This window comes from Rhinolophus ferrumequinum, chromosome 3, assembly GCF_004115265.2.
Source record: "Rhinolophus ferrumequinum isolate MPI-CBG mRhiFer1 chromosome 3, mRhiFer1_v1.p, whole genome shotgun sequence".
Taxonomy (NCBI): domain Eukaryota; kingdom Metazoa; phylum Chordata; class Mammalia; order Chiroptera; family Rhinolophidae; genus Rhinolophus; species Rhinolophus ferrumequinum.
The window spans coordinates 49566347-49580436 of NC_046286.1; positions in this window are offsets into that span (position 1 = coordinate 49566347).

Below are 14090 nucleotides of genomic sequence, written 5' to 3' on the forward strand. Positions count from 1 at the left end.
TTAACAATCATTGTGTTACTCTCTCTAACTTCCTAGGGGGTTCTCTAACTTCCTAGAAACCCCTAAGGATAGTGTGAGTTTCCCCCTCTTGCTAGTCGTTGGGATGTTCAACATTCTTTTTTCTTACTCTTAACCTTTTCCAAAGCTCTATAAATAGCTCCTTTATTTAACTCTCAACCATTATTCTTTTTAGTATACAATCATTCCCCCCACCCCCACCCGAGTTACTGGTGGAACAAAAAGAGGATCCTGGGAAAATATCAGGTCATATTGTACTGCATATTTATGGACTTTTTAGTAAGAGGTAAGTAAAATGTATCTCTTTGAAAAACACTGTTATTTGGGGGTTTTAGATTATAGGCAGACAAGCCTAATCTTTAATGATATAACTCCTCCCTTTGATAACTCTTCCCACTGTCTGGAAAGTGCTGCTTTATCGGCCTCATCCCAGCATCCACTTTATCCCAAGGATGTCTCTCCGTCTCTGAATGTCAGGAGACTTAGTGTCTTTATCTCTTACTTTGGGCAGAGAATGTCTAAATGTATCATTATCTACCATTCCCGTACCATCCACTGTCCCTTAACCAAAATGTAGCCAACATGCCCTGAACTTGGTAGGTGATCAATTCATATTATTGATAAGAATGGTACTTTCCCCATTTATTTGGGAAGAGTCAAATCTCACAGCCTTCTAAGTGCAGAAGACTAATAGTTTAAGTATTTTCTTTCTGGATTCTTGCCATAAGTCTCTCTTAGGACAATTTTTTTTTTTTCTGTCTGATTCTGCCTAAAAAGCAACGTGAAAAAATATCACTGGGGGATGCTTCAGGGAAGAGGGAAGAAGGGCTATGGCAGAGACCATCCTCTGTTTTATCTTTCTCCATGGTCATGTGCTGAGGCAGCCTTTGGAGTCAATAGCTCCCAATGCCCTTTCTACAGGTTGTGATCCTATTAACATCTACTCACTTGACCTGAATGAATTCTCCTCTTCCCTACTTATACCTATCCCTCCAAAAGCTGCAGGTAAGACTGCCAGCCTCTCAAGGAGGAGTGGTTTTCTCTGTGTATGTCTGAATGTCACAGTTCTCATTAGATTAGGGACACTAGAAGGGCCAAGATTGTTTTTTGTTTTTCATTTGTTTTTTGTTTGTTTGTTTTGGTTTATTTTTGTATCCTTAGTATCTAGCACATGCCTGCCTTACAGCAGAAAGTTAAAAAAAAAATCATTTTAAACAAAGTTGAAAACACACATTCAAGATCTCACTCAAAATCCAGCGTTGTATTTCTCCATGAAACCTTCCTTCCTACCTTTTTTCATCATATTCAAACATGCTGTACCTGACAGATTTTATTCCCTCTATAAGTATGTAGTAATTTGTATATGTCTCTCTTATAGCATTTTTCATGCTAACTCAAAATTATAAGTCTTTTCCACTAGCCTATGTGATTATCAAGCACAGTAGGTATATAGCTAAGTGTTCAAACCTTAGGCTCTGAATCCCACTTTTGCTACTTCATAGCTATATCATCTTACTTTAGTTACTTCACATCTCTAAGATTCAGTTTACTTATTTGGAAAATTGATATAATTCATTCATTGATGTATTTATTATTCATATCTTTATTATGTGCCAGGTACTAATCTAATGTATGTATTAGCAATAGAGTTAAGAGAAAAGGAAGAAAGAAAGAAAGAAAGAAAGAAAGAAAGAAAGAAAAAAGAAAAAAAAAAAAAAAGAAAAAAAGAAAGAAAAAAAGAAAGAAAAGAAAGAAGGAAAGAAGGAAAGAAGGAAAGAAGGAAAGAAAGAAAGAAAGGTGGAGGAGGAAATGTGGACAAAGTCCTTACTCTTCTGGAAAGTATTTTCTACCTCTGAAGGTCTCCTTATCCAACCATATACACATCTCTAAAATAAACAAACAATATCATTTTATATATTTGTAAGTAGTTCTTTTTTTATTAAAGTTTATTGGGGTGACAATAGTTAGTAAAGTTACATACACTTCAGGTGTACAATTCTGTAATACATCATCTATATATCACATTGTGTGCTCACCACCCAGAGTCAGTTCTCCTTCCATCACCGTATATTTGATCCCCTTTACCCTCATCTAGCACTCCCTACCCCCCTCACCCTCTGGTAACCAGTAAACTATTGTCTGTGTGTATGAGTTTTTGTTTCTTCATTTGTTTGTCTTGTTCCTTTGTTATTTTCAGTCTTATATTGATGTGTGATAGGATGATACTTTCTACCATCTTTGGAGTTAGGCATGGCCTAGTGACTTGCTTTGGCTCATGAAAGCCAGGCAGAAGAAAGTTTCATGCAATAGCTATAAGAAGAGCGAATTAAGGTTTGCCAAATTTCCCTTTCTCTGCTGGAATTAGTATGGAAACATTTATTGAGAAGGGCCTTCTTCAGTTTAAGCCTTCATGCTGACTTAATCTGGACATAAGTCTGTCATTTGGAGATTGTTTTACTAAAGCATAACCAAGTCTATCCTGACTGAGGCAAGCCATGTCACTATATCTGACACCTGGAAAGCACTGGGCAAATTTTTATTATCATTATTATTAATTTTACTATAGCAACATTTGTATTGCCAATGTGGAAACATAATAGGGATTCAATATATTCCTCTTAAATAAGTATGAGTTTTAAGGCATTGATGTTCAGCTCTTTTGATCCTACCTTCACAAATAGGAAAAGTAAAGTCCAAGTAGTTGAAATTATCTGTCAGAGGAGGCAGAGTGGCAGTACTTAGTTCCAAAGAAGTCCCCCACCATGGGGAAAATTAAACTTTATGTTGTGAATGCATTTTTCTATTGATTAACAACATACACTAGATACATTTTTGAAGTGTATACACAATATACACAATATACAACTAGATACACTTTTGAAGTCATTTGGCTTGAAGACATAATGGATCTAATCAGGATTTCAGAAAACCTTTACAAATCAAGTATATAAATAAAAAAATATTAAATCAGGAAAAATACTATTGGGAATCGTACATTTTTTCACAAAATGTTAATGTAAACTAATAATTGTTATTTATTTTTAAGCACAAAAATTAAATTTTAAAAGAAATAACTAAGTAACTGGACAGAAAGGTCAGGTTTAACTGAAATGTATCTCAGTTTCTCTTAAATCTTTGCAAGGGAGCCAAAGGAAAATGTATATATAAACTTTTTCTTATGGCATAAATTGCTAACGGCACCAAAGTAAATCCGCTGGTTGTGAAACATGTAAGAACAGATCTGTAGGGGTGAGGGAAATGCAAAACACATCAGAAGCAATTTTTCAGTGGGTAAAATTAAATCAAAGGAGAAAGCAAGTTTACTGGAATACACATATATATGATAAAATGAGAACTACATTTTCTAAATTGAGAACATGTCCCTTAAATAAATATCAGTTGTATCTACAAAATAAACTTCACTATTTAAAACTTTATAAATAAAATTCTAAATATCCTGTTTCTGATGTATACTAAAAACCAGTGACTTGAGTATATTGTTTCTTTTTCAGAAGTTACTATCTACCCCAACAATAGCTGCAGCAAAAGAATTAAATTGAATCTGTATTATATGTTAGTAGCAAATATAATTACAATAGTAGCTTTAATAGGCTTGGCTTGAAATAATGTGCTTTAATAGGCTTTCTCCGAAAATGTGCAGTGATGCTTTTCTAAGTCATTGAAATAACCAATGAAACTTCCTCTGCTCTGTGAACTGAACAAGAAGAAACCATTCATTTGACTAAGACATAGGGTTACACTGTACTTTTAATTTTCCTGTTGTTTGACAAGACATAGTAACCTAAAAAGAACAGCTTTGTAAAATGTGCTGTAGTAAAATGAGAAATTTCCTTTTGCTTCACTTTGAGATTTTTTTTCTTTATTCCAAGCTCACAGTACTGATTATTTGACTACCAAATGAAGAATTAACCAATGAGCCAAGTTTCCAGCAAGCAATTTCTAGGAACTGCTTTAAACAAAAAATTACCTTCCATTAACTGACTCTGGGTGGTGAACACACAATGGGATTTATAGATGATGTAATACAGAATTGTACACCTGAAATCTATGAAATTTACTAACAATTTTCACCTCAATAGACTTTAATTAAACAAACAAACAAAAAAACCCCACCAACCCATACACAAACTCTACCATATCAATAAAAATGATCTAATTTTTAAGTTTGTATTCAATAAAAAATTATTTTAATCAATTCATGCCCATTTCAGTTGGTAAGCAGCTTTTTAATTCAGAAAGTCAAATATAATAACCTTTTCAAGTAATAAACCATGGAAAAAATAATTATTTTTCAAAAGGAAGATGTGCATATATATCTTATATTAAGTCATGCATATATACTACACGTGACTTACATACATATAAAACTGTGTGTGTGTGTGTGTGTGTGTGTGTGTGTGTGGCTTAAAATCTATAATTTGTGTACTGTTGGAAACAATATGGACAAGTTTTGAACTAATTAAAGAGGAAAAAAAATCATGTTTTCTTTTATTCTCCAGGGAAAATACAGATCCTGTCTTTTCTTGAGTTCACTGAGGTTGCCTCAAATGGCTAGACATGACTAAGTTAGCAGGAGTAGTCAGCCTCCCCTGATTTTTTTAAATGCATTAAAATAAAAAGCTCTTCCACTAACAAATTCCACTAGAATTATCAAATCTTCACCACTGAAGTTAAGTCATTAGGTAGATGGATGGGTTTTTACTCCTCCCATCATTTTTAATTGTCATGGAATTACATTTATCCTCCCTAAATCAGTACAATGTGTGCTGTTCTCCATTCAGTTGAAAGAGATGCACCCTAGAAGAGATAAATTATTTCATTATCACCAAAACATTTATTAAATGTCCATATTTTTCAGGAGGCAGTGCTGAGTGTTTTAAACGGGAATTAATTAGGCTCAGTTCCTGCCTTGTTGGAGGTTAAAGTGTGAGATGTCCAGAGAGCCATGATGCAGGCATTTGAAGGTCATGTGTTAACACAGGGAAAGAGATGAGTTAAGTAAGTTTTTACCATGAACATTTGCACCCTTGAGTAAAGTATATCAACGATCTGGGTGAAAAAAGAGACCCTCGGGAGATGTATGTCACGGTGATTCACGACCACTCCAGCAATTATGTAGGAAAGACCCTTACAGACATCCCTAACCTGCCTGAATGCTGTTCAAATGAGAGCATGAAAGGAAGGAGTAGGAGCAGCGGAATTTTTTTCTAAATCTTCCATATCTCAACTCAAAAATTATTAAAGGGGAAGGATTACCAGCTTGCATCTGTTCTACATGTTTTTAAAAATGCTTTATATATTGTGGAGAAAGGAATCAAATAGGAAATAAACCAGCTATTGGCAAACATCACAGAGAACTATATGAAAGCAGTGGATGCCTTTCATACTGGTAGAGTTTTAAGTACATGCTTAGAGAATTATACACATTTTCTATATTAGACATCTCTAGTTCACCAACATATCATTACCTCTCCTTTACTCCCAAATCAAAATTGTTACCAGATCTTATTAATTTTACCACATCTCTATCTCTCAAATTCACCCCTTCCCTTTTTCAGGACAATCAAATTAACATAGATTGTTAATCTGCACTTTCTGGGTAATTGTAATAACTTCCTAGCCATTTTTCTTGATCTCTAGTCTTTCTTTCCATAATAGGTTCACACTGCTAACTTGAGATTGATTTTTTTTCAAATATATGCATCATATTATGCATTTTTCACTTTGAAAATTTAAGCGTTTCCATCAATTAAGCAATGAAATCTTGACTCTTCAGGTTAACACATAAATGACTCTGATATATGATTTTTTTTTCCCAACCACTTCTTGTTTACTAACCCATTTCCCATCTCAGCCACAAGTTTGGTGAATTCATTGTGATTTCATGCTCGTCTGTATGTGTATATATTGTTTCCCCTGTTTTGAATACTGTTTCTTTCTTCTCTACTCAAGGAGCCCTTGCTTTACCTCCAATACGAAGTCAAACTGTTATCTCTTCTGTGTACTGTGTAGTTTTCTGGTACATTCCAAGGCAGCTAAGCACTACCTACTGTTTTTCCTATGACATTTTATGGGTCTTATTCCTCCAATACATGAGAGCTCTTGAAAGGCAGAGTCTAGTTTCTATATCCTAATTTGCTAGAAAGATCTGTGAATTAATACCAACTTCTCATTACATGTTTACTGTAATTTTCACAGTTCTTTCAAGCACATTGTTTCATTTTTTGCTTTCAATAAGTTTGTAAAATATTGCAAAGCAGATATTGTTCCCATATAATAGATAAGGAAGTTGAGTATTAAAGCCAACAAATAAGAGTTTTAGTTTTATTTGAAATATTTGCTTTCTTTTCTTTTATTTATAGCTTAATGTCTTTCTAGTACATCATAGTTTTGTTATATAAACATTACATTTAATCCCACACATGTGTGTATGGGTGTATGTGTGTGTATTTTGCCTGACTATAGGGTAGAAAGAAAATGACTTTCTTTGAATATTTATTACAGATCGGTATATTACAAACCCCCAAATCCCTTCACCTTTATTTAATTTTGACTTTAACCTCATCCTCATATAAATTATAGCTGGACAGATGACCCAACTGAGGGATTATAGAACATTTTAGATAGGTGCATTAGAATAATGATTTATGAAATAATTGTTGAGGTCAACTAATGTGAACGGAGCATTCCAAAAGACTTAGTATAAAAGTTCTAATGTATCATATCCTTTGTGCATCTTAGGGGAGGTAACCATAAATTTACTTTAATAATATCTATGTCAGTCAATATATTTTCTTTTTCTTTTAGGTGAAAGATAACATTAATGCAAGTGAAAATCTGTGGTGAATAGGGCCAAATAGAAAAGGAACTATTTAATGTCCCTACATTTACATGTTGAAAATAAACTGGATTTAGTTTTTATCCTGAATGGGAAGAGGGAAAAAGAATAATATTAGCCAACTACGCCAACTTATTTTTCAAAAACAGCAAGATTTAAGAGCAGAGATAGGGAAAATAATCAGAGGAAGAACGTTCAGGCATTTTTAGGACTTCCTAAGGAAAAGCAAACGACTTGATAATGGGTTTTATGGGATAATACCGTGTTTCCCTATATACAACAAAGGCATTCACTCAACTTTCAGTGGGGCACATTGCTTCAACTGCTTCTATAGTGGTGGCCCTGGTTTTGTCCTGGGTCATTCATATTCAGTTGTCCAATCCTTATTTGTGTGCATAGCCCTACGTTTATAAGCAGATGCCTGAGATCTGTAAGTGACCTTCGTCTGACCAACTGTGTGTGTACAAATCTCTTTTCTTATCTGAACATTTAGAGCAAAGTTTGGTAAATAGTGCAGGATTCAGGAGGGAAGACATAAATCAAAACTAAAATCATGATTTCAACACCGTGAACTCTTGCTATATATTTTGTCATTCTTGGGCCTTAGTCAAATGGTTAATGAGACCCAAACTATTTGAAATACATGTCTCTAAAACCTAAGTGGGATGCAGCCACATTTGAGTAAAGAGCTATTAAAATGATGAAATCATTATATTGTATCCAAGGATAAAAGACATTGTAAATATTTAGTCTTTCACAGTCACAAACCACTTAAATGGATGAATATAGTCTATTCATTGGTTTATGGTTCTAATAGCCTCCAGGAAATGTCAAATTCACATGCTGTCCCAGAACACAAGAGTTAGCTTTTGGATTTTTAATTTAACTAAAAGATGTGTAAAAGCACACAGTCATTCAGCTCCCTATTGGCTCCACATCTGTGTAGGATTATATGCGAACAATATTTGAGTTAGCATTGGCAGTCACATAGGCTCACTAGCTTGAATGTAATTAATTGTATTATTTTAAATAGATACAGAAAGAATGAAGAAAGACAATTTGGAGAAGCACTGTTTTCAGCAATAATCTTACACATGAGGTAAAGCTCAAAGTTGCCAAAATGGAATTTGGAAATAGAGATTCCATCGGCCTTAGGTCTAAAATAAATCATAATTGTTCTGAAAATAATTAATGTTGGGTGACAGCCAATGTTACTTTGATAAAATAGTACTTAGTCTGATTCTACAATTGAGTAGACAGGAAATGGCTCACCTTTTGGTAATGAATTAACTCTTTCATAGAGGGCTTTAGTAATTCCAAAATATAAGCCACAAAAATGTCTAGGATGCCAGGAAATTAAACAGAGTTCCCCGGGGTAGCAGACAATTGCTCTTTTTCTATCACTGTCTCACATTCCTCTTACTTTTACTGTTTTGTTATCTACAGATTTTGGTGGGCAATGTACCTATTGCTCAAGGAGCTTTTTAAAAATTCTCTCTGCTGAATTGGCCTCATCAAAGAAGTTAGTAAACAATGACATGACAGGACTCCTTAGTGACCTTTTCAGCTTGCAAGAGTTACACCAAATATTTTTCAATACATTGTAATATGGTAGGACACAGGCAGAGCAAATTGTCACAATTTATCAAATGTAGTCCTTACCATTATAATAAGATCTTGAGATTTTCTGATTCCTGGAATACAAAAAAACTACTAAGCTGGGTCTCTCTCATCATAATGTATTTAAATGCCTCTTTTAGTCACACATCTTCCCATTCCACACCACTCTCCCTATATGCAACATTGCCAAGCCCAGGCACTCCCTTCCCATGGGCAAATCCATCTAGAAAATTATTTGATATGTAGAATGCAGATCGTTTTAAATTGTAAAGAAGAATAAAGCCTTGGAGACAGCAGAGAATGTGGTCATAGTAGTCCAAGTTAAAAATGACCAGAGCATCAACAAGGGATTTGGCTGCTAGACTAGTGTGGTTATTAATGGACAAATGCTCTTTCCTCAACCGGGGAATGGCTTCTACTCCTTGTGGTTATGGGAAGAGGAAATGGAAGGAGACAACACTTTACTGGCAGACACATTACTGACCTTGCAGAGGCAGCAAGAATGATGAGCAGAGAAAGGTTTAGAAAAGTGAGTTTTGCCAAGCAGAATAATTGCTGCAGGAAGTGCAGGATTTCTTGGTCACGAGGTGCCTGGGTTGCATCACCTTCTATCAGAGAAGGGTGAATCAACCAAATGGGTTGGTGAATCAAATCATCCTAGAATGTTGCAATCATTGAATAAGGAGCAAAGGCATACTGATTCCTTCCATTTGTGAGTTACGGATATTAAAGGGAATCAACCTTTTACTTTACTTATGACACTTACGGACAGTCACTTGCTACCCATATTTCTGGAAGGTACTGAGTTCTGATATTCATTTCGTAATCTGAATATGTCTTGATTTTTTTGCTTCAATAGATATGCCTATCAAAATAACACAGACAACAGTTTTTCGACTAGTATAACTCTTCAGGATAATGTTTAAAATAAAAAAAAACGGTCAGGATTTTTTTTTAATTACAGATTTTATCATGTACTTTTGGTTAGAAAGGAAGAAATATTAAATGTGTGTTTTTACATTTGATATTTTGCTCATTTCATATCTCAAGTTATTTACTTAGAATCAAATTCTTATGAAAAACACGTTTGGAACTAGAGTGAATGCAATATAATGCCTAAAGCAGATGAAAGCGAAATAAATAATGGAAGAACATAAATAAATAAAATTAAATGAGAAAACAAGCCATGTGACTGTAGGCTAAATAATATCTAGAAGTGGCCGCTCCTTAGGAGCAGATATTCTGTCTAGTGTTTTTCTTCCTGTCTCTTTCACTTTAACTTAAGGATCCCAGAGAATAGCTTCGTTTGGGAATAAAGGCATAATTAAAAGAGTTAGGCAGAGAGACAAACCAGCATTCATCTTTGCTACTTAGAACTTGAGGCATAAGTGGATAATTCTTGAAGATGGCTTTTGCAGAACTATATTTTTGAGAAGCTTAAAATTCTTCCACTAACAATGTGTTCTTCCACTTGTGGCGTATTATTGAATTTTCGAGCAGGACTTTAGCAAGGCTTTTGGGGCCTCCAAAAAACAATTTATTTAAATGAAATTGCTCCTGAAATGGTTGTACCTCATCAGCATACACTTGGGCAGTTTTCTTTGCAATCATGTTAGAAAACCTTGCTTGCTGGAGAGGGAAACTAATATGATCCTCTATAGAGCTGTGGAAAAAGGAAAACAGGTGCCTCACCTGGCAAGAAATGGAAGTAGCAAGGTATCGGAAATGAACTTTCCTTGGCTCTCTGCGGTTTCTGTGGTTTGCCCCACTCTGCAGTACAAGGGGTCCAGTTCGGGCTCCTCCTCCTCATGGTGTCATTGACAGGCAGCTGAGTATATGCACAGAGAATAGCACAGTCACAGCAGGATTGTTTCTGTGGTAAAAAGGCAGAAAACTACTTTTTGGCACTCCATCCGAAGATAGGTGATTACCTGACAAAGGTGGAATGCTCAACCAAAAGAGTTTCTGGAACTTTGTCCTCTGCTATGAAACCTGGTGAATAGTTTGAGATTTTCCAAAATTACTTGCAATTTAGCTGCTGGGAGGCTGTGCCAATCCTTCCAATTTTTCTTTCAGCTTTGCATTTTGTTGGATGTTTCCCTCAAGTATTTCAGTGTAGTTCAGTCATTAGTCAGAGCTGGAAGGTTTATTATTTATTTTGACAGTCACCAGCCTATTTTGTCAAACAGTACACATTACTGCTCCATTTGAAAGGTGTTACTCTTAACAATCTTCCAGTTTTTTTTTTTTTTTTTTTTTTTCCCCGTTTGAATGAGGCTTCTAGATCTGCTGCCTTGTTTACTTTCCCAAAGGAAGCATGGTATGTTCTCTGGTTGATAAAAGCTTTGTTTTTATCAAGATTAAGCAACCATTGGTCAAAACCTTTTTCTTGATTTAATCTAAGTTTTGGTGAAGTGCTTAAATTGTGATCTAATGGAAGATGAAATAGAAAGATAAGAGAAAGAATAGTGAATGCAATGTACGTAGAGGAAAGAAAGAGCTGCCGTTTCACCTACTTTATACATAGCGCAAGGTTAGAAACGTCAAAACAAGCTTTAAGTTTAATGTTGTGAGGTTTGGGTAATAAACAAACAAACAACCTGCATGATAATTTCCATAATCTCTCAGAAGCAAATGCAGGTGGCCATGGTAACACAGAAGACAACACTAGCTCAGATTAAAGAAGTCAGGTAGGAGAAGAATTGATTTTTAAAGGTAAATGCTAATATAAACAATACTAACGTAGAGCTGGTAAGAAGGGTCTCTATATAGATGTCGATATAGAGAGGATGATGAATTTGAGCTTGGATATGACGTTGCTTATCGCATATCACTCAAACATTTGGTAATTATTTTTTTCCTTGGTGTTCATGGGCCATCGCTGTTATCCGATCAGTTCTCTAACTTCCTTATCTGTTCAAAAGTTATCTTCTCAGGAAGACTTCTCTGACCACTGAATGCAAATGCTTCTCTATCACGGCCTTGGTAACTCTCTATTTTTAAGTCTTGTTTTATGTTTCTTAATAGAATGTTTTATGACCCATCAAGAAAGAAACGCAAAGATTTATTTAATTACTTATTGTCAGCCTCTTTTCTTTTAGCAGTACTGTGCAACACACTGCCCTAATACTTAGTGGATAAAATGCAATGAGTTTATTAATCATGATTTGGTGGTTCAGGAATTTGAGGAGAGCTCATCAGGGATGATTTATCTCTGCTCTGTGTTGTGTCAGCTGGTCTTACTCATTCAGTTGGTAGCTGGGCTGGAGAACCAAGTATGGCCTGGTTCATGTGTCAGGTGCTTTACTGCTGGGCTGTTGGCTGGGGCGTTTCTCTCCACATGACCTCTTTCTCCAGATGGACAGCCTGAACTTCCTTTACCAGGAGCCTTGGGATAGCAAAAGAATGAAATCAGTACCTGCCACATCTCATAATGCCTTGGCCCGGAACTAAGACAGCACCACTTCTACCATATTCTAGTGATCAAATCAAACCCAATGCGAACCCACACTCAAAGGGAGAAGAAATAGGTTCCACTTTTTAACTTGAGGAATTGCATGTATATACAGACCCAGGAGGCATTGTTACAGATCCTTTTGCTGACTAGAATTTGAAGTTGTATGGAATCACCTAGTTCTGTGGAATCAAGAGTATAGTTTCTTATTTTGTTTTCATTAGGTCTTCATTGAAACACTTGAATATCATACCCAGATCTCCAATTTTGATTATTTTTTAACTGCATTGTGTTAGCTCCATCTGCTTATTGGACATTTCTTCTTATATGGTCCAGTATCACTTCAGAAACAATATATCGTGAGTTAATTCATCTTTCCTACCATGCCATTTTTTTCTCATAATTCCCAAAATCCTTGGAATAGGGCCATATACATTTTACACATTTAGAATTTAAAAACATGATAAAGTATGTTGATTAACTCACACTGACATTAATTGAAAGTTTAAATACCATTTTGGGGAGAGTAAATGTAGACTCACAGGTTTTATTAAACATGAAGCAAGGTATATTAAATAATTATGTTGTTGTTTTTATTATTTTGTATTCTATATAATGTTGTGTTCTCTATAAAGCAAATTCTAAAAGTATATAAGAAAGGAAGACGTTTGGTGTGAAGGGGACTACTGAATTTGATAGTCAAAGGAAAGTTTTCAAAACCTAATGCCAGATGTTGGGTCAATCTAGGAAATCATATTCCTTTTAGTCTTACATTAGGATCTTAATATCTACTTTTTAAAGTCCATAATATTGCAGAAATAACAGTTTTAAGCAAAAATATTTTAAAGACCAAATGCTTTTTTTTCTTTCCTCTGACATACGATTATTTCAATTACTGGGGTAGCAACAATTAATCACTAACTGATTCATCAGCCTGCAGCTGGGATTGGAGAGCTGACTTCCTTTTTTAATTTCTATTTTATGTTTTACTGTGCTGAGCAGGGATTGAGTAATACCAAATTGATAACTTTTCCCTACCCTTAGTACCTTTTTCAAATACCAGCAAAGAGGAAAATTTGAATATTTTTCCCAAGTATTTTATTCCCCCACGCATTTCTGAAAGAAACTTTAGAGTTACAAGTGTTGATCCATTTTGTTGTAAGAATAAGGAGTTACATAGAAAGATGTGTAAGATTTTACCAACTATCCTTTGCTATTTTTTTAATTAAATAACTCATTATAGAGGGATGGCTATAAAACTTACTCCAAATGGATAATGATTTCCTATTTCTTGGCTACCTGACCTTTTAACTTTATATGAATGATATATAAAATGCGTCATTAATGTCCATATATAGAGAACTATCAGCAAATTAATTAGTCAGGCATTGTGTACACTTTAAAACTTTGAAATAAGCTTTCCCCCTATTTCTAATGTATGAAGACAAAAGTAGTTTAGAAATTTATCTGAGTTATATGACTCTAGATATGCACTGTATTAACATATACCCATATACTCAGCAATCTATCTTCTTCTAGTGTTCTAGTATTCTGATTATTAATATGTTGCATTTCCTAGAATTCAGTGAGAGGGTATCGTAACCTATTTAGGTAATACTTAGGAGGTACCAGAAGGTTGGCGTGGGAACAGCATACTCACTCTCTACTCCAGAGGAGGAGCGAGTTCACTTAGAGAAAGGGGTCTCAATTAAACAACTCATAGACTTCAACTGTCTAAAAATGTTACAGCACAATTTATGTCATTTGTGCATTCTCTATAACTTTCATCAGTTCATCCAACATATTAAAATATTAAAATTTCCTTTATGGAAACCAGAAGTTCTCTTCAGGACAGTACTGAATCGCCATCAATAATATCACATTCATTCATTTACTTAATTATTTTAAAGTCCAGTATCCTTTGAAAATGTTAGCTACAAGTCCTATAGACTAAAGTTAGTTTTTTTCCTCCCATTATCCTTAATGTAACAGAAATTATAATTAGTATGCATCAGTAATATTATACATGTCATAAACTTAGAAGAATCTGAGGCTTTACTCTACCTTTATGACAAGTTAGCTTGCCATAGTTTCATGGGTGCTAGCAGAAGACATAAGACTCCTGAATCAAAAACAAAA